The sequence below is a fragment of the Pinus tabuliformis genome, chromosome 5_1 (assembly GCF_031772625.1).
Source record: "Pinus tabuliformis cultivar Carrire ecotype Pingquan chromosome 5_1, CPIR1, whole genome shotgun sequence".
NCBI classification, from domain to species: domain Eukaryota; kingdom Viridiplantae; phylum Streptophyta; class Pinopsida; order Pinales; family Pinaceae; genus Pinus; species Pinus tabuliformis.
The window spans coordinates 71,527,086-71,554,961 of record NC_142305.1 but is presented as its reverse complement, the minus strand read 5'-3'; the positions used below and the strand labels follow the sequence as shown (position 1 = coordinate 71,554,961).

Sequence of the window (27,876 nt, the reverse complement as noted above, 5' to 3'; positions counted from 1 at the left end):
ATGCCCAAAGAGCTGCTATGCAAACAGAGTCACAAAATATCAGGCAGAGAAGACCAACAGTTGATCCAGTCATCATCAAAGATCCAGTTCAAGAGGTAAGAGGTTCTGATAAGTTACCTTCCTCTTTTAGCTTTGAGTCAGAAGTCTAGAAATTAAAAATATTTGTGCCTCTAGTAGAGTTGGTAAAGAGTTTCAAAGTATTTATAAAGCATATCCTTGAAGCTCTTGAGCTAGAAACCACACAAACCTCCACTGACTCTGTCAATTTGCAAGATGATAAGCCCGCTGTTGTGCTTAGCCCCATGATTGAACCTGCTGATAATAGTTCTCCATCATTTTATGTCTCCTTGACCATTCATGACAAAATCCTCCACAATTTCCTGCTAGACACAGGGGCCAGCCACAATTTGATGCCTAAAGCTGTCATGGAAGAGTTAGGCCTTGACATCACCAGACCATATCATGATTTATTCTCATTTGATTCAAGAAAGGTGAAATGTCTGGGATTGATCAAAGACCTGGCCATTACCCTAACTCAGCTACCCATGAAGAGTATGATGATGGATATTGTGGTAGCAGATGTCCCTCCCAAGTTTGGCATGTTGTTGTCCAGGGGATGGATTAAGAGATTAGGTGGGACATTACAGAATGATCTATCTTATGCCACTGTCCCAGTTTTTGGAGGAGAAAGCAGGAGATTGTACAGAGAAGCACAGTTTGCATACATCATGAGTAATGAGAAGAATCCTTTTAATCATCCCATTTATGCCGTGGACACTAACTTTGGAGCATGTATTCTCCAAATTGAAGAATCCCAGAAGGCCTCAATGCAGCTCAAGAAATAAACAAATCAGGACAAGAAAGAGCAAGGAAGTCAGGTTTGGGAGATGTTCTTTGATGGAGCATGTTCCAGGGAAACCGCAGGAGCAGGGGTGGTGCTGATATCTCCAGAACAAAAAAGCACACAACTATCTTTTAAGCTGGCTTTTCAAGTCACTAACTATATAGCAGAGTATGAGGATCTGATATTGGGCCTTAACGCAGCAAAAGATAGAGGGATCAGGAACCTGAAGGTGTTCGGAGATGCTGATATGATCATTCAGCAAGTAAACAGAACATTTCAAGCAAAGCACCCAAGGCTGAAAGCATACAGAGATGAGGTATGGAGACTCAAATATTCCTTTGATAATTTCTGTATTTCATATATCCCTAGAGCCAAAAACCAACTTGTTGATTCCCTTGCTGTGTCTACTAGCATGTTTATCCCTCCCATGCCTCCCAGACTAGTTTATGAAGTCCAAATGAAATATAGGCCATCCTTGCCTGATAATGTCCAGCATTGGAAAGTTTTTGAAGATGATTATGAAATAAATAGGTTTCCGCAAGTCATTGATGAGTTTTCCGAAATGCAAATTGACCAAGAAAATGAAGCCTTGAAAGAAAGTCCCCAATCCCAGCTTAGAAACAAAATTGGCAAAGATAACATTGTCCAGCTTCCCATCAATTATATACCTAAGGGTTTAATTTCTTTAGAAAGACTGTTTGACCAGAATGATGTGCCTTACAAGGCTGCCCAAAATTAAGATCAATCTATAGTCTATAAGCATGATATAGGGAGTCCAGGTCAGCCTAGATACATAAATCTGTCCGCTCACCTTTCTGCTGACCAAAGTTCTGAATACTGCAATTTAATGAAACAATTTGATGATGTCTTTGCCTGGGAATATAGTGACCTGAAAACTTATGACAGAAAGATTATCCTGCATAAAATCCCTCTAAAGAAAGACACCATACCTTTCAAATAGAAGTTGAGACCAATAAACCCTTTGCTCCTTCCTTTGATTGAAAAAGAAATTAAAAAGTTGCTGGCTGCCAAAATCATAGTCCCTCTCAGATATTCGAAATGGGTAGCCAAATTGGTGGTAGTGAGGAAGAAAAGTGGAGAAATCAGACTCCATTGATTTCAGAAACTTGAACAAGTGCTCTAAAAAAGACAATTACCCTCTGCCCAAGATGGAGCATTTGCTGCAGAAGGTCTCAGGAGCCAAAGTAATGTCTTTCCTGGACGGATTTTTAGGCTATAAACAGATTGTTGTACATCCAGATGACCAAGATAATACTGCGTTCACCACTCCTTGGGGCACTTTTATGTATGCCAAGGTGCCTTTTGGTTTAATGAATGTTGGAGCCACCTTTCAGAGAGCTATAGATATAGCATTTGTAGGAGAGAAGGATAAATTTGTCCTTATCTACCTAGATGATATAACAGTATACTCCAGCAGCCATCAAGATCATCTGCAACATTTGAAGAAGGTGTTCCTGAAGTGCAGAAGGTTTGGGATTTCAGTAAATCCTAAGAAGTCACAATTTGTTTTAGAAGAAGGCAAGCTATTGGGACATATTGTTTCTGCTGCAGGTGTCTGAATTGACCCAGAAAGAGTAAGAGAAATACAGACTTTGTCTGTCCCGAGATCAAAGAAAGATATCCAGTCCTTTCTGGGCAAAATAAATTTTGTGAGGAGGTTTATCCCAAATTTTGCAGAGCTGATGAAGCATATTACCTCCATGTTGAGAAAGGGGTCAGAGATAAAATGGACTGATTCAGCAAGAAGATCTTTCGAGTCCATCAAGAAAGCCATTATGGAAGCTCCCACTCTAAGCAGTCCAAATTACAGCAAGGAGTTCCATATATTTTCATTTGCCTCTGAAGACACCCTTGCAACAGTTTTATTGCAAGAAGATGAGGAAGGCTCAGAGCATCCAGTAGCATTTTTTAGCAAAACATTAAGGGATGCTGAGCTGAGGTATGATATTATTGAGAAACAAGCATATGCTCTTGTCAAATCTTTGAAAGCTTTCAGAGTCTACATTCTGCATTCCAAGATAATTGCATATGTACCCTCTGCTACAATAAAAGACGTCCTAACATAGCCTGATGCTGATGGAAGAAGGGCTAGATGGATTGCAAATTTGATCGAATGTAATATAGAATTGAAGCCCACTAAGCTGGTCAGAGGTTAGGGTCTTGCCAGACTATTGGCTGAAGAAAATTGCAGAACATTGGACATAAATCTCATAAGCACTGATGCAGAAAGGGGGAAAACAGAAGAAGAGGAAGCAGCTGAACCAGAGAGAAAGAAGTCGGTGGCAGAAAATCTAGCTTCTTGTGATTGGTATTCTGCAATAGTTAAATTCTTGCTGAAGCTAGAAATCCCTCCAGGCTCAAGCACAAGTCAAGCTAGAACTATTAAGCTTAGGGCAGCTAAATATTGCATTAATAAAAATCTTCTCTATTGGAGGGATCCATCTGGAATGATTTTGAGGTGTCTGGACAAAGAACAATCAATGAAGGTTATGCAGCAGTTTCATTCCAGCATGTGTGGAGGACACCATTATTGGAAAACCACTGCCCATAAGATTCTCAGAGCTGGGTATTATTGGCCCACCTTGTTTTCTAATGTCTTTTCATTTGTTAAATCTTGTGACAGGTGCCAAAGATTTGAAGGGAAACAACAGTTGAAGTCCCTGCCCTTAAAACCAATACATGTAAAAGGACCTTTTCAGCAGTGGGGCTTGGATTTCATTGGAGAGATCAATCCACATTCCAGTGGCCAACACAGATGGATATTAGTATCCACTGATTATTTCACTAAGTGGATTGAATTAATCCCTACCAGAAAGGCTGATCATAATGTGGTCATGAAGTTTTTGACAGAGAGTGTCTTTACCAGATTTGGTTGTCCACATAAATTAGTCACAGACAATGTAGTAGCCTTTAGGGCAAAAGAATTGGTGGAAATGCGTGACTCAATGGGCATTAAGCTGGTTCATTCCACCTCATATTACCCTCAAGGCAATGGTCTAGCAAAATCCTCTAGCAAAAGCCTGATAAGGATAATCAAAACGCTGTTGGAGGACAACAAAAAGAATTGGGATTCTAAGCTCAAGTATGCACTGTGGGCTGACAGAGTGACCATTAAGAAATCCATAGGGAATTCTCCATTCAGACTGGTATATGGCATTGAGGCTATGTTTCCAATTCAGTTAACTCTCCCCGTGGAAAAATTCCTGCAAGAAGAACATAGTGAGGGAGAAGACATGGCAAAAAGGATCACTGATTTGGCAGAGGTACATCAAATCTAAGAAAAACAGGTTGAAAAGGCTACAACACATCAGAAAAAGATCAAGGAAGCTTTTGACAAAGGAACAAAAGCAGATAATTTTCAGGTTGGAGACTTGGTTCTGAAGTGGGATGCACTAAAGGAAAAGAAAGACAATCATGGGAAGTTTGATGCTTTCTGGACAGGGCCTTTTATCATTTCTCAGATTCAAGGGAACAACACCTTCATACTGAAAAGTATGGGAGGAGACACAGTTTTTGATGGCCCAGTTAATGGGCATTTTCTGAAAATTTATGTGATTTAAGGTCTTTTGGCCTTAAAATTATAAATATTTGATTTTATTAGTCTTAGTGTAGGTTCAGTCAAACCCCATGCCCAATGGAACACTAGGAATCTGGTTAATTTGTTTTTCATTAGAAAGGCATTGATCTACAGGTTCTTGAGACCTCACAGGGAGGATCTCATCCCCAGAAGGAGCCAGTGTTAGCTCTGCTATTACTTTCAACACTTGAAGGTCAAATGCAGGCCTGATCGGGTTGTCTATGATAAAAAAGGATTTGCAGCAGCCATCTTGCCCATTCCCCTTCACTCTGCTTATGCTCTTATAAACCCTGCTACCTCCATTTTACCTCTAAAACTCTATGTAAGTCCATGTTCTTTCGGCCCCCAAGCCCTGAGTTTGAGCCGTCGTGTAACCGCGATCACATGACCATGTGATTTTCACCCACCTTTTCCCTGTCACATGTGCAATTAAACCCCACCGTCGATCGCCTTCGCCGCAATCCAATGGTCCCCGCCGCAAATAACCTGCCCGTTTCCTCTGCACCGTCCGATCTACCTTGCCGTGATCAGACAGAATTCGCACCTCCCGCACGTTAGCTTGCAGGGAAAGTGGTTTTGGTCTCGTTACATCTACCACACGTCATCCGGTGAGTGTGATCACACGGCTTTGTACAATTACCGCTCACCTCCCTAAATCGGTGCAATACATATAGCTTACTGCCATTCGCTCATCCCCCGCTCATTATCGTCCATGTACCTTCCACCCCCGATAACCGTTGGATCTATCCGCCCAAGATCCAACGGCTCAAGACTGTTCGTTCCCAATGTCTCCCACCGATAGATCTCCGCCGTCCATCCATGTGATCCAACGGCTAATATTTATTCCCTGCCCTCCATTCATTCCCCATGCAGTTTTCGTGTCTTTGGCTTGTCCCGTGCATCTGAAGGAAGAAGGCGGCCAGTATTCAGCACTCTGTGTAGTTAATCCTCAACCTCTGCATTCAAGAGCAGTATGGTTGAAGGACGAGAAGGACATGCCTCGAGCAGATTATGGCATTTATTAGTTATGGAACTTCTTCAATATAACACTTCACCTGCTTGAGGAGTACAACAGAGTACCAAAGAATGTCAAATTCATTCATTGAAGCAGCAGGTTGTAGCAGAGGCCCATTTTAGATAGTTAAAGTGGTTGGTGGCCAATTATGACCCTCCATGCATAGAATAGCAGAGCATTTTTTGTAATCAACCTCTATATATATCCAGAACACAAATGTAATCAGGGTTGATGGTTGTTGTTTTGATGTAAGGTTCAACTTCTGGAGACTGTAACTACTTTGATACTTGCAGCGTCCGGTCTTCATTTTCAGCTAATACAAGCTTCTTTTGCTGTTAATTGCTCACTTTCCATTTCTACTTTGTTCTAGGTTGTGGCTGTTATGCATTTTTCATGTGCTCTTAATGTTTAGCATTAGAGGGGCTGTCATCCCACCTCTGTGTTAGAATCTAGTATGTATCATTGAATGTGTTATGCAGGTTTCTGTTTACTTAGTGCCAAAGAGATGTCATCCTGTCTATGCATTAGGAAATAGATTTGCAGACCTCTTTACTGGTTGCAGCCAGCCATCACATGGTCTTGTGCATTTGCTGGTGTGGTTAGTATTCTCCATGTTCACCTAATCCTCAAACTGTGAGTAATTGGTGGTCTAAAGCCTTGTAGTTTGGTGGTGTTCACCAATGTCTAGGGTTAAGCATAGTAGAAGTGGTTATCTGGCTTGAACAAGCATCATTCCTTCCATTCATCCACCCATTTCCAACATTTTTGTTGAGTTTGTAATGTTCCTGAGCATCTCCGAGATACAACCTAGGAGAGTTTCTTAGGGTGATAACAGGTTCTAGTGGCACAACATTAGACATCCCTTATGTAGATCTGGGTCCCGGCAACGGAACCATTAGTTGGCTTAGTGGGGCCTAACCCAAGTTCATAAGTGATTTAACCAAGAAAATCTTGATACTACTGGCTCTTTTGGCAACAGTCCGCGGAGCGTGGCCTGGGGTCTCACCTGAAGTAGTATGGGAGGGTGTTAGAACCAGGTTTCTACACCCTGGGGATGTCTAATAGGAGGTGATTGGTACGCGGTCCAACCTTCACACTTATTATGCTACGCGCATTAGCGGGCACCCCGTGCCTTGCGATACTGTATTCGCACAGTTCTAGCCGCAGCATGACCTGTGTTATTTACCCAAGTCTTCCTTAATTAGGCTCTGCTAGCTAATTACTTAGATTATTTTCATATATAAGCATTCATACAAGTATTTATCAATTGCGCGCAGTAAGTAACGGAGTAAAAGTAATGCGTAACATCAAAATACGGATTCAAGAACATATGCATAGAGTAAACTTCTCTTTATTAACTTTCAATCCCAAGTACAAACTTGACTCCACCCTGCACACTCAGCTACAGGGGTCTGCGCACTCAGCTGCGGACTACTACTAGGCCTCTGCGCACTCAGCTACAGAGCCTCTTCCTACTACTATGGCCCAGTACACTTCAGATTTGACTCTAACCTCGAACCATGCCTTCCCTATTCTATCTATCAGTACCCTCCTTTACACTTAGAGCCTCGCTCTATTTATACAATCCCACACAAATTTACATTAAATTATAATATTTTAGGCCAGACAACCCTATGACTTATCGTAGACTTCGCGCTCTGCGCCCACAATTCGAGGAGGTCTACACCATCTTTGGCCAAAACTTGGGTTTTGAGCCCCAAAACCTGTTGTGGGGGTGCGGGGGGGTTTCAATGCCCAACACATATGAATAATATTATACCCTAGGAATATGAACCCTTAGATTAATAAACCCAAGATATTGATATTGTAAACACAAGGGATTAATACTAAAACCCTAAGGGATTATGAACCTATGGGAATAATATTAAACCCAAGGGATTAATATTATAAACCCAAGGTATATAAACCCTAAGATGAATATTATAAACCCAAAAATAAACATAGTTGACCATGGTTTATTTTCATATTGAGACAAACCTCGTACCATGGTTGACCATTCTTGACCATGACTGATTTTATAAGACATGGTTAAATATGGTTGACCATGATTGACCACGATTGACCATGGTTGACCATGATTGATATTATAAACCCAAGGGCTTAATGCTAAAACCCCAAGGGGTTATAAACCGAAGGGAACAATATAAATTCAATGTACATAGACCGTAAGATAAATATTATAAACCCTTAAATAAACATGTCTCTCATTTTCATATTGAGAAAATCTTTGTCACAATGCGATGTTGTACCATGTTTGACCATGTTTGAACCATTAGATTAATAAACCCAAGGTATAGATATTATAAACCCAAGGGATTAATATTATAAACCCAAGATATATAAACCCTAATATAAATATTATAAACCATAAAATAAACATGATTGACCATGGTTGACCATGATCTATTTTCATATTGAGACAATCCTTGTCACAATGCAATGTTGGACCATGGTTAACCATGATTGATTTTTATATCGAGACAATCTTTGTCACAATGCGACGTTGGACCATGGTTGATTTTCATATTGAGATAATCTTTGTCACAATGTGATAGTGGATCATGGTTGACTATGATTGGTTTTATGAAACATGGGATTTATATTAAACCCAAGGTATTTATATTAAACCATAGGATTGATATTATAAACCCTATGATTTATATTATACCCTAGGAATATGAACCCTTAGATTAATAAACCAAAGGTATTGACATTATAAACCCAAGGGAATATTAAACCCAACGAATTAATACTAAAACCCCAAGGGATTATTGATCCCAGATCTGATCTTTTATTTAAATGTGATTTATTATCATTTTTAAAATTGTTAATGCATGGATTTTGAAAACACCATTTGAATTGATTTTTAAACTTGAAATTGAGAACAAGAACTTGAAAATAGAAATTGCAGCAATTGAAAGAAAATAATAGCAAGAAAATTAACACAATGACACCAAAAGTTTGTTAATGGAGTTCAACTATCTTCAAGTCTACATCTATGGGCACTGACCTTCAGCGGGGAGGCCTTTCTATTAAAAAAAACTTCAAAACCATAAATACATAAAAGAAAATTACTTCAGAGACAACCTCGAAAAATCCTGTTGTAATATGCTTTGTCTCAGGATCCCATAGCAACTCTTGGTTTTGAAAAAGGTTTCCCAGATCTCCCAAAAAGTGCCTTCAAAGTTTTTAGTCTCAATGCCTGCACCTGCTCAAAAACTTCTCTGTTGCATAAAATGTCACCACTCTTCTGCTTTGGCGCACTAGTGAAAATGTTAATTTATAGGTGGGACGTTGGGGGATCAAATCCAGACCTCAACACTGATGGTTTGGATTACGTATCATATCGTTTAGGCATAAATATTCTTATCAACCAAAAATAGGGGGCGGGGTCCCCTGGACTCGCCCCAATCCTTATCATATTTGTTAACCACCATGTATTTACATAAACCATTGGTGGATGTATATTAAATTAAAAATACGGTTGGAACAAATAAGGTTGGAGATGGGGTTATGGCGGATGGACAAGTTGGTTTAGTGGAGCACCTTGGTGGAGGTTAAGGGGGCTGCCACACTTGGCGGGGTGCCTAGTACGCTGGCGGAGCTACCAGAAGTATTGACTTTAATGAACCAGAAGTATTGTAGGGGAGTTCGTTAAAGCATGAATATTGTAGTTTACAAGTCACGAGTTCGAATCCTATTATCTTCACCAAGATCTTAACAAAATTTGGAGTAATACATATGCACCACGTGGTGCCCTCTGATAGGGCCACATGGCACCTACTGATAGGACCACGTGCCCAATCCAGTCACTACGCAGTCAACTCCCACGGTCACTGCCACCTCATCACATAGTTTGCAGTGCTATATTAGTGCCAAGTCAGCATCCAGTCAGCTGCCACGTCAACGTTGACTTTGACTGCACATTGACCATTGACTTTTGACTTTGACTTTTTAGATTTTCTATGAAAACTTTGGCTTTGAATAACTTCCACATACGAACTCAATTTTCACTAATTCATGATGGAATCAATTTTCTGAGCTCTACGCGATGGCGCTTCTTTCCATAGAATAAAAAAACTTTAAAGTTTTGGCCTTTTATGGATCCTTGATCATCCATTGATCAATTTCGAATCATTTCCTCCCCGCTGAGACCTTTTGGACCACCAAAAGTCTTAAATTCTATAAAACAGATGTGGGTACCAGTTTCCCACTTTGTTAGTATCTATCCACTGTGTTATGAATCTGTACACTTTACTCATCCATATAATCGTCACTAAAACACACAAACTGCAAAGTATATTGAGTCCTTTTTCACCCACATCTACTTTCATATTTGCTGCTAATATACATGCACCACTAAACAGTAATAAGCCCATTAACAACATTGAAATTATTGAAATAAGTGAAACCATACCCTGCTTTTTCTTCATAGCTGAAACAAAACTTAACTTATCATGTTGTAACTCTTGTGTACCATTTTGGACTCCTTAAGCATGTCTTTCTGTTTGTAATTAACTTTAATGATCTCATTCTTAGGTACTTTATGTTGTACAACAACATTTTGACTAACATAAGCTGCCTCTTTTAACTGTTTCACTGCGAAAAGAGATTTATCTTCTTTATGGGATGAGAACGTATAATGCATTCAATTCCTTTTTTGAACAAGTGATATTGATTATCTTCCCTGAAAAAGATCACTTTCCGATCATATCAATACGGGCTACCCAAGACTATCCCACGTGTATCTAGTTTTACCATATCACACATCACCTTATCCTTAAATTGAGAAGTTATTGCAAATGGTAACATACATGCTTAGTCAGTCGCATTTTTTGGTTTCTTCTCATCCAAATTAAAGTATAAGTTTTACGATGCTTTATGGTTTTCAATCCCAATTGCTTAACCACTTTTTCTGAAATTAGGTTAGTTTGAGATCCACTATCTAGTATTGTGTCGATCTTTGTATGTTTCATAACAACCCTTATATGAAATAACTTGCATTTGGAACTATTAGAATCATTACCTTCATCAGATTTACCGGTCATAACCAATGATGCGATATGCACCTCGTCGCTTGAATTTGACTCTAAGTCCATTGATTTTACTGCCACCGCAACCTTTTTCTTCCATTTTCTAGTCCACTTTCGTTTCATTTTAGGATGAAATTACCAATAGTGGTCTTTGTCATGGCCTTCTTTCTGGCAATATTTACAAGAGATATTTTCAACCTCCATCTTATTGTAGTTTTCTTTCTTCGCTCTTCCTTTTCCCTTGCTCTCCTTTCTAGTTGTTGATTCTGATGATACCTGAACTCCTAACTTACTTGCTTCAATGTAAGTTTCTTGTATTGCCACTTCATCCATGTTAGTAGGAATAAACATAAATACAATATTATAGATATACTCAGGTAATCCTCTTATGTATTTGATTAGAGTTTCTTCAGTATACAAAGGAATATCTAGCATCAATGCCTTCTTGCGAAACTGATCTGTATATTCTTGCACTGAATGACTTTTCCTAAATTTTAGTCCTTGTCATTCTATTAAAGCTTTTTCCTTATATTCCAATGGACATAATTGCTTTCTAAGTGAAGTAATAAAATCAGACCATGATGGAAAAATATTATCGATATGCTGAGTACCTTTCTGTAACTTACTCTACCACCAGATCAATGTTGCGCCTTATAAACGAAGCGATGCTAGCCTAATTTTTGACTTCATCTTCAGAGATCTGTTGCATGCTACAGTAAACCTCCATTTGCCGGATCCAGTTTTCAAGCTTCTCAGCATCAACTTCTCCATTGTTCATGTGTAAATCGAACTTAACCTCGAGCTTCAAGATAAGTTTCGAAGTTTCAGATGGAGTCAAGAGAGAAGCGACATGGTCTTTTTTATCACTTTCATTTTCTTTTCCAGATTGTGATGGTTGTCCCTCTCGATATTTAGATTTTGTGTCTGGATATTTTGCTTTCTTAAACTCTCAATACATTTCTTCGACCATGGATCACAAGGTCATGAAAGAATCCACAAAGCCTGCATCAGATCCAAAAGGATGATTAACGCTTCCTTCTCTAGCCATCTCTTCTCCTTGAGTTGTCCTTCTTCTCGAGCCAACTTCTAGATCGCCTTCAACAAGTTCTCCTTCACCAAGATTTGATTTTCTCCTGGTGATCATGCACACTTACAAATCATAATTCTCAATTAAGATTTGATACCTAATGATCCCAGATCTACTCTTTTATTGAAATGTTATTTATTATCTTTTTAAAAAGTGTTAATGCTTGGCTTTTAAAAACACCATTTAAATTTCTTTTTAAACTTGAAATTAAGAAAAAGAACTTAGAAATAGAAATTGCAACAATTCCGAGAAAATAAGAACAAGCACATTAATACAATGACACCAAAAGTTTGTTCACAAAGTTTGGCTATCTTCAAGCCTACATCTCTGAGCCCTGATCTTCAGTAGGGAGGCCTTTATATTAAAAAAAACTTTGAAACCATAAATACATAACTTTGAAAATTACTTTAGATACAACCCTGAACATTCTTGCTGCAATATTCTCTGTGTCAGGATCCTGTAGAAACTCTCAGTTATGAAAAGTCTTCCTAGATCTCCCAAAACGTGCCTTTAAAGTTTTCAGTCTCGCTGCCTGCACCTGCTCAAAAACGTCTTTGCTGCATAAAATGTCACCACTCCTCCACTTTGGTGCACTGGTGAAAATGTTAAATTATAGGTGGGCAGTTGAGGGATCAAATCTTGACCTCACTCCCAGTGGTTTTGATTGTGTATCATAGGGTTTAGGTGTAAATATTTTTATTAACCAAAAATAAGGGGTTGGGTCCCCCGGACCCGCCCCAATCCTTATCACATTTGTTAACCACCGTATGTATTTACATAAACCATTGGCAGATGCATATTAAATAACAAATACACTTGGAATGAATAAGGTTGGATATGAGGTTATGGCAGATGTATAAGTTGGTTTGGCGGAGTGTCTTGGCAGAGGTTAAGGGGGTCGCCACACTTGGCAAGGCACCCAATGCATTGGCGGAGCTGGCAGGTTTGGCGGAGTCCATCCCCTTTATTTAATAATTAACAAACCAAACTTAAATACATGCAAATTGACTTTAATGAATAAGAAGTATTGTAGGGGAGGTTTGTTAAAGCAGGAAAATGTCAGTTGACAGGTCACAGGTTTGAATCCCATTAGCCTCGCCGATATCTTAACAAACTTTGATGAATCTGGATCTGCCACATGGCACCCTCTGATAGGGCCATGTGGCATATGCTGATAGGACCACACCCAGTCCAGTCACTATGCAACAAACTGCCACATCATCACATAGTCTGCAGTGCCACGTCGACACCTAGTCAACATCTAATCACCTTCCACATCAGCGTTGATTTTTATTGCTCATTGACCATTGACTTTTGACTTTGACTTTGACGTTTTGGAGTTTGCGTTGAAAATTTTTACTTTGAATATCTTTCACATACTGACTCGATTTTCGCCCATTCAAGTTGCATTGGAATCATTTTTTCAATCTCTACGCGATGGCATTACTTTCACTCGAATCCAACAACTTAAAATGTCTAGCCTTTTCTAGATCCTTGATCATCCATTGATCAATTTCAGATCAACTATGAACCCAAGGGAATAATATTATAAACCTAAGGTATAGAGATCCTAAGATAAATATGATAAACCCTAAGATAAACATGGTTGACCATGGTTGATTTTCATATTGATATAATCCTTGTCACAATGTTACGTTGGACCATGCTTGACAATGATTGATTTTCATATCGAGACAATCTTTGTCACAATGCGACATTGGACCATGGTTGACCATGATTGATTTTATAAAACATGGTTTACCATGATTGATATTATAAATCCAAGTGAATAATAAACCCAAGGGATTAATACTAAAAAGCCAAGGAACTAAAAACCCAAGGGAATAATATAAACCCAAGGTATATAAACCCTATGATAAATATTTGAAACACTTAAATAAACATGGTTGAACATAGTTGATTTTCATATTGAGAAAATATTTGTGACAATGCGTCGTTTGACCATGCTCGACCATGGTTGAACCCTTATATTAATAAACCCAAGTGATTGATATTATAAACCAAAGAATATAATAAACCCAAGGGATTAACACTAAAACCCCAAGGGATTGTTAACCCGGGGGAATAATATTAAACCCAAGGGATTTATATTATAAACCAAAGGCATATAGCCCCTAAAATAAATATTATAAACTCGAAAATAAACATGGTTTACCATCGTTGATTTTCATATTGAGACAATCATTGTGAGGATGCGATGTTCGAAAAAGGTTGACCATGCTTGACCATGATTAGTTTTCATATCCAGACAATCTTTAACAAAATGTGATGTTGGACCATGGCTGATTTTTATATTGAGACAATCTTTGTCACAATGCGATGTTCAACCATGGTTGACCATGATTGATATTATAAACCCAATGATTGATACTAAAAAACCATGGGATTATAAAACCAAGGGAATAATATTAAACACAAGGGAATAATATAAACCCAAGGTATATAAACCATAAGAAAAATATTATAAACGCTAAAATAAACATGGTTGACCATGCTTGATTTTGATATTGAAACAATATTTGTCCCAATGAGATGTTGGACTATGGTTTACCATAATTAATTTTGATATAGAGACAATATTTGTCACAATGCGATGTTGGAGCATGGTTGACCATGGTTGATTTTCATATTGAGGCAATCATTGTCACAATGCGATGTTTTATCATGGTTGATCATGGTTGACCATGATTGACCACATTTATAAATGTGGTTGACCATGATGTACCATGGTTGACCACGGATGATTTCCATATTAGAACAATTTTCGTCACAATGTCATGCTTAACCATTGATGACCATGATTGACCGTGGTAGATTATCACCATGTTTGACCATGATCGACCATGGTTGATCATGGTTGATTTTCAATAATGGTCACAAACCCATGAAATTAATATTATAAACCCAAAGCATATAAAGCCAAAGATGATTTTTTTAAATCCCAAAATAAACATTAAGCCCTAATATTAATAATATAAGCCTCGGGAATAGTATTATAAACCCAAGGGATTAAAAACCAAAAAGAATAACATTAAACCCAAAAATAAATATTAAAACATAGAAATATAATTAAATAAATTGCAATGTATCCTAAAATAAGGTTGTAAGATGGAAGAAAAAAACATATTTCAATGGATAATATTGGAATCTAATAGAAAGATGACAACATATAAATTTCAACACCATTCATATACAAATTTTAACTTAACCATTCAGATACAAATTTTAACATAACAATACCAAAGGCAAACAATTGATTGTACCGACATTAAAATAAAAATAAAGGATTTGGTTGAAAAATATTTCTTCTTTACTTCAAAGAATTCTACTTCCAAAATGAGATTTAAATACGTCATCATAAGCCAAATATCGAACAACCTTTTTCAAAACATGGGCAAATTAATGACAAATGCAACGCCACCTCAAATCAGCAACGTAATAATCACGACCCTTCTGCCTTTCCAACCAATCCCTTCATGTTTTTCTTCCAGATTCTCTTTCGTGCACACATAACAAATATTTCACATCTTACCTCATATCATGTAAACCTTGGTTGTGTTCATACAAAAAAATCAGCATAAAACTCAAGTTGTCTATCAACCCCTTTTCAAATATATTGAAGAAAACTTATTGCTTCAGCAATAACACAAGTTGTTAGCTCACAATACACAACATCACTATTTTATTCTCGTATGTACATATCAGTGAGAAAAAAAAAAACCATCATATATATATGAAATTTAAAAAAACAACAAAAACATGAATTTACTAAAAATTAAAAAAAAAAAAATTATATAATTGAAAACTAAAAACACCAGGAAGAAAAAATAACTACAATTCAATTGATTAAACAATAGCTACATCATAATAAATTATTAAATTAGACAATTAATTAATTATTCTAATTATTTAATCGACTAACTTTAATTAGATTAAACAATAGCTACATCATAATAAATTATTTAATTAAACAATTAATTAATTATTATAATTATTTAATTAGTAAATTAATTATTTATAGTATTCACAAACAATCAAAAATGATTAATTAATTAATAATCAATAAATTAATTGATTAATATTTAATCAATTAATTAATTATTATTAATTTTGTATAATTATGTAACCAAACAATTATTTATTAATTTTATATTGGTTTTTAATTGTAGTTTTTTATAATAAATAACTAATTTTACAATGTTCATTAATTAATTAATTACTAATTCTCATTAATGATTAATTATATAATTAATTGCTTCATAAGTAATTAATTAATTACAAAAATTTCAATTATTAATTAATTAATTAATTACATTGAGGTACTCGAAAGGGATCTGGAAATATTTGGATTTTTTATCGCTTTAGGCAGGAGGACTCAGTCTTATCTAGATGCCAGTAACATTGATATCTTGGATGAGTCTCTAGCAATACTTCTAAGATACTTTGTTGGTGGTAGCATTCTATTTTATCCACAGCTTTCATCTGTCAGCACTACTAGACTTTTGTGTTGGTGGTGTGTGAAGAGATGGACTAGCTACCATTCTATCCAGAAGGTTCAACAATGGGAAGGCAAGTGCTTGAAAACAAGAGGGGGCACCAAAGTGTGTCAAACATGGAAGTTGTTGCATTAGCATTGGATGTGTGCTCCCATTGGGTGTAGCTCTTCATAAAATATAGTGTATGGCTAGAAAACCTTCACATATTAGAGCAACCAAATTCTTGTGTCCAAGCCATAGTAAATTCAAGGAATATAGCAATTCATTGTACACTTCAGCTATAGATACAGTTCCAAAATATGAAATGGGAAAAGGCATAGATGTTAGAAGAGAAACAAATGGAATTCAGGGGAGCAAACATCATCCAAAGCGTGTACTCAAATTGAGGAGATAAATTTGTTTGACAAGGAATTGCAGTATGTTGATGAGGCTCTCAACAGGTTAGAAGGATTGCTTAAGGAAATTCACGTTTGTAGCTCCAACTTAGGCGAGGAGCACTTAGAAGCAACTTGTACAGACCTAGAAATAATTCGAAAGTTGAAAAAAGAGGCAGAGTTTCTTGAAGCCTCTTACAGAGAAAAGGCAATGTTAGTGCAGTAGGGCATCAAAGGCAATTACTTCCAGCCCCCTAAGGATGAAGGGACCTCAAGGAAGAAGTGTAGAGAATATTCCTCAAGGCTTGCAGAATTTTTTGTTATCCCATTCAAATACCAGAAAAGGTGGGGATGAAGAGAGAGCAGTCACCATAGGTTCTATAGATGTTGGGGCATTAGACTAGACTATTCCAAGAGTAGAGGATTCAACAATAGTTTCAAATCAGATTATGCGATTTAAAAAATTATAGCGTGAGACGGTTGAGCTTGAGAGATGATTTCAAGAAAATGCTAATGGATTTCTAGATCAAAAGGGGTATTACAATAATAATGATTAAGTTTCCAACAACTTATTAGCAAGAGGTGTAGGTTATAAATTATCTAAGGTGGAAAAGGAAGACAACATTTCGGTCAAGTCAATTGGAAAGTTGAAAGAAGTTGTCTTGGAAGTCTAGGAATGTAGTCGACCTCTTGAAACTGATGTGGCTCCTGCAATGGGCTTCCTATGAAGAGCCTCAATAGGCGATGAGTTGATTGACAAGGAAAAGAAAACTCTTTGGAGGATACTAACAGATTTAGCTTCAGTTATATCAATTGGAATCCTCATGCTCCTTTTGGTCACAACTATTAGACATGCCACTATGTTAGCTATAATAAAAAGACACTTCCCTGCTATGATACCCTTTTCATATTCAAATGAGAGGTTGGATTTATTGAGGCAGTTGAAGTTGCAGGAAATGGATGTTAGTGCATCAAACCCAGATGAAGAGAATGTAGAGATGTCAGAGGTGTAGATAAATGTTGTTGGTGATGAACTATGATGTGTGAGAGCACGAGTTAAATAGTCTTCCATAATTATTTTCTCATTGATAGGCATAGAAGGCAATGCTAATGGTCAACTTCAACTCTGATTTTACTGTAAAGTAAACAAGTTCCATGCCTTGTAATTGTTTGCAACATATTTTTAGTTTAAGATAAAGTTCGTTAGGGAATGATCTCATTCAGTCAAAATCATGATATTTTCTCCATGGATTATGTGGGGAAGTTGAAAATAATAGAAATGGTGTTGAATGAGACCTTGAGATTATATCCCCCACCTACAGGGACCTTAAGATAGGAATTTAAGGACTTGAAACTGGGAGAATATATGGTGATTCCCAAGGGTGTGAATATACATAATCCTCATCAATAATGATCATTGTGGAGGATGTAAGGGTAGCTGAGGCAACACCTCGTTTCTCAAACTAGAATGATATTGCTAAGAAACACATCAAGCTTGAACTCATCCATCCTGGGGAAGCAAGGCAGAGTTTGATACAACATCTTAGTCAATAATGATCAATGGTCCAAAATCTTGTGTCCAGATCCAACTGCATCCCGGTGGCACAAATTACATGGGGTTTACACAAAGGTGTGCTCCCGCAAGGCAATTTTATCTAACCACCTATCTAAAAATCAATGGTGATTAATCATTACGGAAGCACTACCTTGATTTTCTAGAAACTTCCCAAGTGCCCCCGTAATTTGTTTAAGGTTTTTCTTATGTGTGCAGAGGACAAACCCTAGGTCCCACTTAAACCTCCTCTCCGGAAAAGTCAATTACATGATCATGTTATTAAATTTAAAAATTTAAAAAGTGGATCGCTAATGATACAAAGTATACACATTAAATATTATGAGATTTAATATATCATATGTTTGTAAAAGTATTTTGAACAATTGTATAATTGTTTCAAAAATAATTTTATAACCAATTCTAGGACTGTTTGGGTAGGGGAGATAATAAAAGAGCAGAAAGGAGTCATGGAAAGGGTTCAAGAGGACACAATAGTCCATAACTGGAAATGTAAACAAAACATTCTCTCTGAAATCTAAATATGAAATTGCAGTTTGATTCCAGCATTGGGAAGTTGCAATGATTGTTTTTCTCTTAAGTTTCAAAATTCAAATTTATGTATTTTCCTTGCTTGGACAATGTAGTGTGTCGCTGGTGCTTTGGTTTAGTTTGCAATGAATTTAATTAATTGTACTCATTAAAATTAATCTTGAAGTCCTTAACGAAGGGCTCCACAACCAGGAATTTCATTATATTTTCTCAGCCTTACATTATTGTTTCTACAAAGTTAAAGCTTAGATCCTTAATTGCCTATGCCAAAACTATATGTCTTCCATTTTCTGCTTTACCCCTCCACCCAGCAACTCTCCTAGCCTCTCTGGCCATTCTACTTTGGAAGGCTAGGGTTTCATAATTAGAAGCTTTGCTTACAAGCCCTCATGACCTGTCCTTCCTTCCATGATTTGAAGATAATCGAAATGGTGTTGAACGAGACCTTGAGATTATATCCCCCACCTATAGGGACCCTAAGATAGGAATTTAAGGACTTGAAATTGGGAGAAGATATGGTGATTCCCAAGGGTGTGAATATAGACAATCTTCATCAGTAATGATCGTTGTGGAGGATGCAAGGGCAACTGAGGAAAAACTTCGTTTCTCAAGCCATAGTGATATTGCTAAGAAACACATCAAGCTTGAACTCATCCATCCTGGGGAAGCAAGGGAGAGTTTGATACAACAACTTAGACAATAACGATCAATGGTCCAAAATATCGTGTCCAGATCCAATCGCACCCCTGTGGCACAAATTGCACGGGGTTTACACAAAGGTGTGCTCCCGCAAGTTAGTTTTCTCTAACCACCTATCTAAAAATCGATGGCTATTAATCATTACAGAAGAACTACCTTGATTTTCTAGAAACTGCCCAAGTGCCCTCGTAATTTGTTTAAGGTTTTTATTATGTGTACAAAGGAAAAACCCTAGGTCCCACTTAAACCTCCTCTCCAGAAAAATCAACTACACGATCGTGTTATTAAATTTAAAAAGTTAAAAAGGGGCTCACTAATTATACAAAGTATACACATTAAATATTACGAGGTTTATTATATCATATGTTTGTAAAAGTATTTTGAATAGTTGTATAATTGTTTCAAAAATAATTTTATAACCAATTCTAGGACAGTTTGGGTAGGGGACATAACAAAAGAGTAGAAAGGAGACATGGAAAGGGTTCGGGAGGACACAATCATCCATGACTAGAAATGTAAACAAAACATTCTCTTTGAAATCTGAAGATGAAATTGCAGTTTGATTCCAGCATTGGGAAGTTGGAGTGATTGTTTTTCTCTCGAGTTTCAACATTCAAATTTATGTATTTTCCTCTCTTGGACAATGTAATATGCAACTAGTGCTTTGGTTTAGTTTTCGACGAATTTAATTAATTGTACTCATTAAAATTAATCTTGAAGCCCTTAATTTTACTCAGAGTCTTCCATTTTCTTCTTTACAACTCCACCTTGCAACTCGCATAGCCTCTTTGGCCATTTTTCTTTGGAAGGCTAGGCTTTTAGAGCTAGAAGCTTTGCTTGCAAGCCCTCATGACCTGTCCTTCCTTCCATGATTTCAAATTATTTCTAATTAATCTAAAGATGTCTCTGGCACGGGTTCCCCATAGCCACTAACTCTCTCTTGAGAATGACAACAACATCCATAAATAAATAATTGAAGAAAGGTTTTGAAATGAAAGATTTGGGCTATGTTCACTACTATCTTGGTATTGAAGTAACCCAATATCCAAAGTTTAGATTCCTCTCCCAGAAGAATTACCTTGGAGATCTATTGAACAAGTTTGACATGACTGAGTGCAATCCTTTAACTAATCCAATGGAATAGAACTTCAATATTCACATCCATTGAAGGAAAATAATTTGAAGATGCAACAAAGTATAAACAAATCATAGGATGTCTCAACTATGTGACTACTACCAGACAGATGATTAATTTTCTATTGGAATACTCTACAGGTTTATGCAAAAGCGGTATGAGGGTGATTGTTCTACTGCAAAAAGAGCTCTGAAGTACTTGAAGGGAACTCAAGACTTTGGACTCAAGTATATGTAGGTGGGTGACTTCAGCTTGATTGGATACTCTGATTCGGATTTCGACGAATACAAAGAAACTGGGGTATATGCTTTAAGTTATATTATGAGTATTGGATCAAGAGATGTCTCCTGGAGGCCGCACAAACAATCAATTCCAATAGATTCCATAATTGAGGCAGAATATGTGGCAGCAGCTGAAGCAACAAAGGAAATTGTGTGGCTAAGGAAAATGTTGGAAGATTTGCAGGAGAAACAAGTGCATTCAACTCCTCTTTTGATTGATAACACTTCTACAATAAATTTGGACAAGAACCCAAAGTTCAATGATCGAATGAAGAACATCAATACAAAATACCATCTGATTTGACATCATATTGAGGCAAAAACAATCCACCTATGACATTATTCTGCAAATGAACAGATTGCAAACATCTTCACTAAAGCGTTTGGAAGGGAAAAGTTTGAAAGATTCATAATAATGCTTGGACTCACCAATATCCCTTAAGATTTGGTGGGGGGGGGGGGGGGGAATCTTGACACCTAATCTTTGGGATTATGAATTCCATGTAAATATTATAAATAACAAAAATAAAATAAGTTGAAATTCATAGACACATTGGGAGATGAAACCCAATAGTCTCCCTCTCCTTGTATATATTCATATTCTCCCTTAATTTAAAGGCAACAATTCATTTAAAGCTACTCCTGACCTGACACATTGGTTGTTGCTTCCGTGGACCTCGTGGAAAAGATGGTTTGGGAAAATCCCTGATACACCCCTCATCAAGAATTGGGGTCCAAATGTTACCAAAAACAAAACTTCTAAATTAGGAAGATAAGCCGGCTACACAACCAAAACAATACATCCACCACTTCAAATGATGGGGGATTTGGGTATTTTCAATGGGGCTCATTAGTTAGACAAAAATGTGAGTGGGGTCGGTCACATTGTGTTCCTTGATAAAACTCATTATTTGAATTTTAAATTAGGCTTAAGGTTAGAATAAAACAATTATGGATAACCTCTAGAACTAAAACTCCTTTTAAGGATAGTTGTAAAAGAATAAGTAGCGGATATGCATGTGTTTAATTATTTAGCCTTAGTAATAAATTAGATGATGGAGTGGTTTAATATGAAAAATATATCCCTACAATTTATATTTTAATAGGTCAAGAGTCTAGAGATTTTTCTTCATAATATCTTAAATATTAATGTTATGTCAAAGGAGGGCTTCTATTAGAACTTTTGGGTTAATTAGGTGTTTATAGATCGATCCTTTTACTCAAAGATTCAATGGATAGTCCATGATCCATAAGAATTATTGTGTTTAAATCATTAATAAAAGGAGTCTTAGGTCATTGTGTATGTAAGTAACTATGAATATTAAGAGTTGAAGAAGGATGTTGGATGTGTTTGAAAGATCATATGTTTTTATTTTCGATGGTGGAAGTTTGCATGTCTATTCATTGAAACTTGTTAATAACATGTCATGAGGTTCCGTTTCTCTTATATTTTGATCAATGAAAGTTCGTAGGGCTCAACAGATAATCATTGCAGAAGGAAGGTCTTGGACTATATGTAATCCAAATGCCAAAAAATAACATTTGAAATATGTTCACTTTTTATATCTGGTAAAAAGTAATCAATTTTTCCCAAAAGAAGAAAACATTGAATTTATAGGTGTTTTGTTCGGATAAAGGCCAAGAAAACACTTTGTAGATACATAATTTACATATAACTTTATGGTTCTAGGAGTAAATTATGTTTATGTTTTATCCATTAAAAATTACATTTGTCATTTTCATAGTAACATTTGTTTGTTAAATAAATTTTTAATGAACAATAATATTGAAAAGAGATTTCACATATATATAACTTTCCCTTTTAAAATGGTTTGATTTTTAATCTTTCGCTTTCATAGATTTATATTTTAAATTTTATATCCAAGTTTTAATGATTTTTAAAAGTTTAAATACTATTTATGTAATTGTCTCAGTCATGTAATAATTTGATTATATGGTGTCTCTTAAAAGGGGTCTTAAGCATCCTTAAGATTGCCATTTTCTAACTCTTTCTTTCTAACATCTTTTGTTGGAATATCTAATTCCTACTTGTCTCTATTGTGATTCTTTCTATGTAAGGAGTCACTTCCTATTCTATAGGAGTTGGATATATCTACTTGTTCCTAGTTTGGTGTGTGGTTGAAAGATTTCCTCAACCAACAGATTGTGTGTCCAAGAAGTCTACTTATCTTGAGACAACACTTCTTGTATATATGTAATTGCATTTGATTAATAAAGGAATCTGAATTTTCATATTTTATCATGGTATCAGAGCCCTGAGGGCTTGGTCCCTCCTGGGCCTGGTCAGTTCTAGGCTGATAAATCTTGGCCCCTCCTGAGCTGAGGGAAATAAAAATGTGTTTGTGTTGTTTTATTTTTTGAGTTTGTCCATCATCGATCTTAGAGCGCAAAAGGGCGTTGGTAACAAGAGCTCTGGTTGGCGCAGTGGCGGTGTGGTGGATTCGTGTTGTGGAGGTTGCTGGAAGGCCAAGCGCTGGAGCAGTAAAGGTGGAGACTGTGAGACTGTAGCAAATCAATCGCGTGCCTGCTTGTCCCCAGATATGTGGAGGCAATTTGTTGGTGGATGTGCTCATGATCTGCGGGCTTATGATCCATTTTGGAATCCACATTGGAATAGAAAAGCAGCTGACCTGTGCTACGTGCTGGTGAGGTGTGAAGTGTGCGCAACAAGTAGAGAAGAGCAGCGGATTAGTGTTGTGTGCGGCGATTGGTTCAGGCAACCATCAGCCAGCCATCCATCCACTAAAGCATTTAGACCATGGATTACCAGACCTGAGATTGATTCTCTCTGTCATGCTTCTGGTTCTGTTAATTGCGGCCTCCAATTTCACAGCATTGCAGATAGTTGGGTTGCTATCTGTGCAATTGCAGAAGAGTTACAAAGTAGAACAATTGTCGATGGTAAAATAGGTTTTTCTGTGCAATTGTTGTCACAGAAATGCTTATGCCATGGAACAATCTCTGGAAGAAATGGTTTTTCAATGAAGTTTGGGCAGCGCTTGCATGACAAGTGACTTGCAACGAATAGAGAGGCTGATTTCCAAGGGGATTGATGTAAACATTAAGGATTCCTTTGGATATGCTCTGTTGCATTATGCTTCCATAAATGGTCATGTTCAAGCTTGCTCCCTTCTCTTGAAGAATGGAGCAATACTTAATAAGAAAACCAGAGGAGGTCAGGCAACTAATCTGCACCATGCAACATATGCAAGCCATGAAAATGTTGTCAAAATTATCATTGATGTTGGTGCAGATCTATGTGCTCAAGACTCTGATGGTTGTATTGCATTGCATAAGGCTGTTTTTTCAAGGACACCCTGGCATTGTGGATTTGTTAATGAATGCGAGCACCAATATTTCTAAGATACGATACAATAAGGGACTTTTACCAAGAGACTATCAGTTGGGGCAAGCACAGTGAACCCATTTTTTTTTTAAGTCAGCATCATACAACTTGAGAACTCTGTGGTGGAGATCAAGTCAATAGACGTTTTGTATTTATCATGTTTGCGGTGAGCGTGGAGCTGCATGTATGATAACTGATACTTGTTCGAGAGGCAATTGTTGGAGAGCGTATTCCAAGATCTGGAGCAATGGCACAAACTGGTGTCACGTGCAACAATGGTCGATGAGTTTGACTTCAACCCATGAGGTGTGGCGACTTTGGAGCTCCCATGACTCCTCAGGATTTCCCCGATGGTAATCATAGAAATCTTTGGTCATTATAAAATGAAATGTGGTTCTCAATTGTAAGAATAGCATGTTGTTTAGATATAATAGAATTGTCTTGGAATTAATTAATATATTGAGTCTAGCCAACTCAATATGATGTGTAGTGATTTGGATAGAACTGGCTACTCTAACCAATCACTTGTGTGAATATGGAAATCCAAGATAACTATTAGACAGATGTCAAATATAAGGTTGAATATGATATGAACAATTCAAAAGAGGATGCAAAGGAGCTACATCAAAAATTAAAAGATAGATGGACAAACAAGGTGAAAATTTGTGTGAGTTAGTGTGAGTTTCTGGAATAGACTCACTAGCATGTTATTTTATGAGTCACATTTTATTACTAAGTAAGTCTAGGGTGTTTTATAGTGGTCTTTCTAAATTGTGTACCTGGTAACTCCAGAATTGGAGTGTGAAATGTAAGCCTTGTAAGGCATGTGTATCCCCATACAGTTCGTGGTTATCTAAAAACCACTTTGTATTTGCAGTGTCAGTTTGTGGTAAGCCAGAAACCACGTGTAAGAGTGAAGTGGGACAGAGATTCCTGTAAACATGGTTTAGGGTTCGCTGACAAAACCCTTGGCCCATGGTGGTTGGAGTGCCCTAGTGGTATCTCATTTTAACATGGTATCATTTTAACATGAAGAGCCTTCGTGGCTGAATTGAGTGCCTTGCCGGCATTGTTGAGCCTTCGTGGCTGTGCTTAGCCTTGGTGGCTGAGAGCCCTTGGTGGCATGGTTGAGGGTGATCCATTAAAACCTAGAGCATGGTTACAGGTAATCCAATAAAACTCAAGATGATTTTGGAGGGGGATCTACAGGTATAGGTACAGGTACAGGTGTGCAGTTATAATGGTTGACAGAATCATGTATGTGAAGGACATCCTACAAGACTGGCGGTTACAACGGTTTGTACCCATGCATTCTGATAGATGGTTGTTCCTTTATATGGACATCAACATATTCTTTTTGGTATATTTGACCACAACTAGATTTTGCAGATTGATATGGAGACAAGTACTCATTAAGGGGGAGTGTTGGAATATCTAATTCCTACTTGTCTCTAGTTGTGATTCTTTCTATGTAAGGAGTCACTTCCTATTCTATAGGAGTCGGCTATATCTACTTGTTCCTAGTTTGGTGTGTGGTTGAGAGATTTCCTCAACCAACAGATTGTGTGTCCAAGATAGTCTACTTATCTTGAGACAACACTTCTTGTATATATGTAATTGCATTTGATTAATAAAGGAATTTGAATTCTCATATTTTATCATCTTTATATTGAAATGAATAGTGAGAAGCTAATAAAATATCTTTTAGCTTCATCGCTCTTCCTATAATGTATGCAAATGGTTTAGTTCTTATGTTGAGTCTAATTTATTTTATTAAATCATTTCTTTAACTATCCTAAAGATTTTTAATTAAAATAACTTATGGACAATGGGTAGAATCATTTCATAAAGATGAATCCATGCCTATAGCATATATCTTATATGAATAAATTAGATTCTTTATTGAAATTATTAAAAATAGTCATATATCAATTTTTTTATTAGAATTTATCTTTATAAAATTATCTCTATTGATTTCAACCTATATATTTTCTATTCTTTCACTTTCTTCGCGGATAAAATTCACCCTTTAAAAATGCAAAAAAGACTTACTAAAAAATTATGCTTACAGATCATATTTTTATAAGTTTCTAAAAAAATCGTCCCACCCAATCTCCATTCTATCTAATAAAATAATACTTAGTGAAACTCTATATAAAATACAAAATACCCCTTTAACATCATTAATACTCATTTAATATAAAGAAAAAGTATTTCTACTTTACACTTTTTTCCCTAACAAAATAATACCCAAAAGTGAGTATTTTTAACTTACTTTGCCAAATAGGCCCAATGAGGCAACGCAATTGGTGACTATCAATAAGCGAGAACGTTAGTACCCTAGATCTCAAGTTCAAGTCCTATGCTTATCAAAATCTACTCTTAGGTGTGTTGTGTTGATCATCCACATGGATAGGTCACTTAGACTAGCTAAACATGTTTAGCATGGGAAACCCCATTGTCGATACTTTTACATGTGATACACCTCTTTATGAACATATAGGTTCTTCATTGTACATGTCCGATACACATTAGAAGATAATAATAATAATAAGTATATATTAGCATTCTTTTAGAAGTAGCATAGGTGTGAATATAGACTTTTTTTTGTTAATTGGGTCAATAAAGCATGAGCCTAGAACCGCCTGGCTAAAGTATATTTTGGGGACCACATGATGAGTTTGTCGAAGGAAAATGGGACCCGCACTAAATTAAAGTGACCTGTAACAAATGTACTATATTTCTTTTTAATGGGAAAACGGTGTGTTTTTTTTTTTTTTTAATAAGGAAAAAATTGGTAATATGTGGATATGTGTTCGGTATTATTTTTGTTTGTAAGGGAGTTGTTTTTAATGTGATTTTTTGGATTTTTAGGTGTTGGAATCCCATGGAAAAATTTGACGTGAAATCTTGATTTATGTTATTTAAACTGGATTTTTGAGTATATATATGGATTCAGCGACTTGAAAATATTTAGAGCACTTCAATTGTGCAAGTATTACCCATCAAACTTGTGATTTCAACAAATTCCTGCCAGATTTTAGAGAAATTAGATCAGAAAAACTCACGAGAAAAATTTCCAAAATATCACACTAAAAACAATTCCATTTTCTATGGATCAACTTCACACTGCCACATCAAGCTCATCATTAGAAAAATCTTCACACACTTAAATGAAGAGACATTGGTTCTTATATTTGGATTTTTAATAGAATGCAATATCAGATAGTTGTACTATGTCTAATGTTTTATTATTTAACTATTTATAAAGAGAAGGTAATTTTGGGAAAGCAAGTTATTTTTTTCCTAATATGCAAACATTTTTATACATGATTTTTTTAAAATGTATTATAGATTATTTTATTTTTACTATAAAAATTATAGGTTTAATTTGTAATATCAAATTTTAAATTTAAAAATCTTATTTTTAAAAACAAAATTGTGATAATTAAAAATCCAACTAATAAATTATAAATTATGATACAATGAAAATCGAACTATTTATAAATTGAATTATCATTTTGAATAATTTTGCATAAGGGTGTCTATTTTCAAGTTGAAGACAGATTTAGCTTTTGTAAAAAGATGTAGAGACTTTTTGTCTCTACATTGCTCTATGTTTAAGCCTTTGCCATGGTCTGTCTCCCAGACTTGTTGGTTAGAAAGGCATCGGCCAAAAATTTCTCTTATATTATTTCCACTTAAAAACTTTGTTTAATTAATTATGATCACACAAACCTGAATACCAAATTATAAATTGTGATACAATAAAAATAGAACTATCCAAATCGATAGACAAGT

The 27,876-nt window shown here is 36.3% G+C and overlaps 1 pseudogene; it reads left to right on the top strand.

Moving 5' to 3' along the window:
- On the top strand, nucleotides 1–24,150 carry LOC149163499 (uncharacterized; annotated as a pseudogene).
- Nucleotides 24,151–27,876: the final 3,726 nt, after the last annotated feature.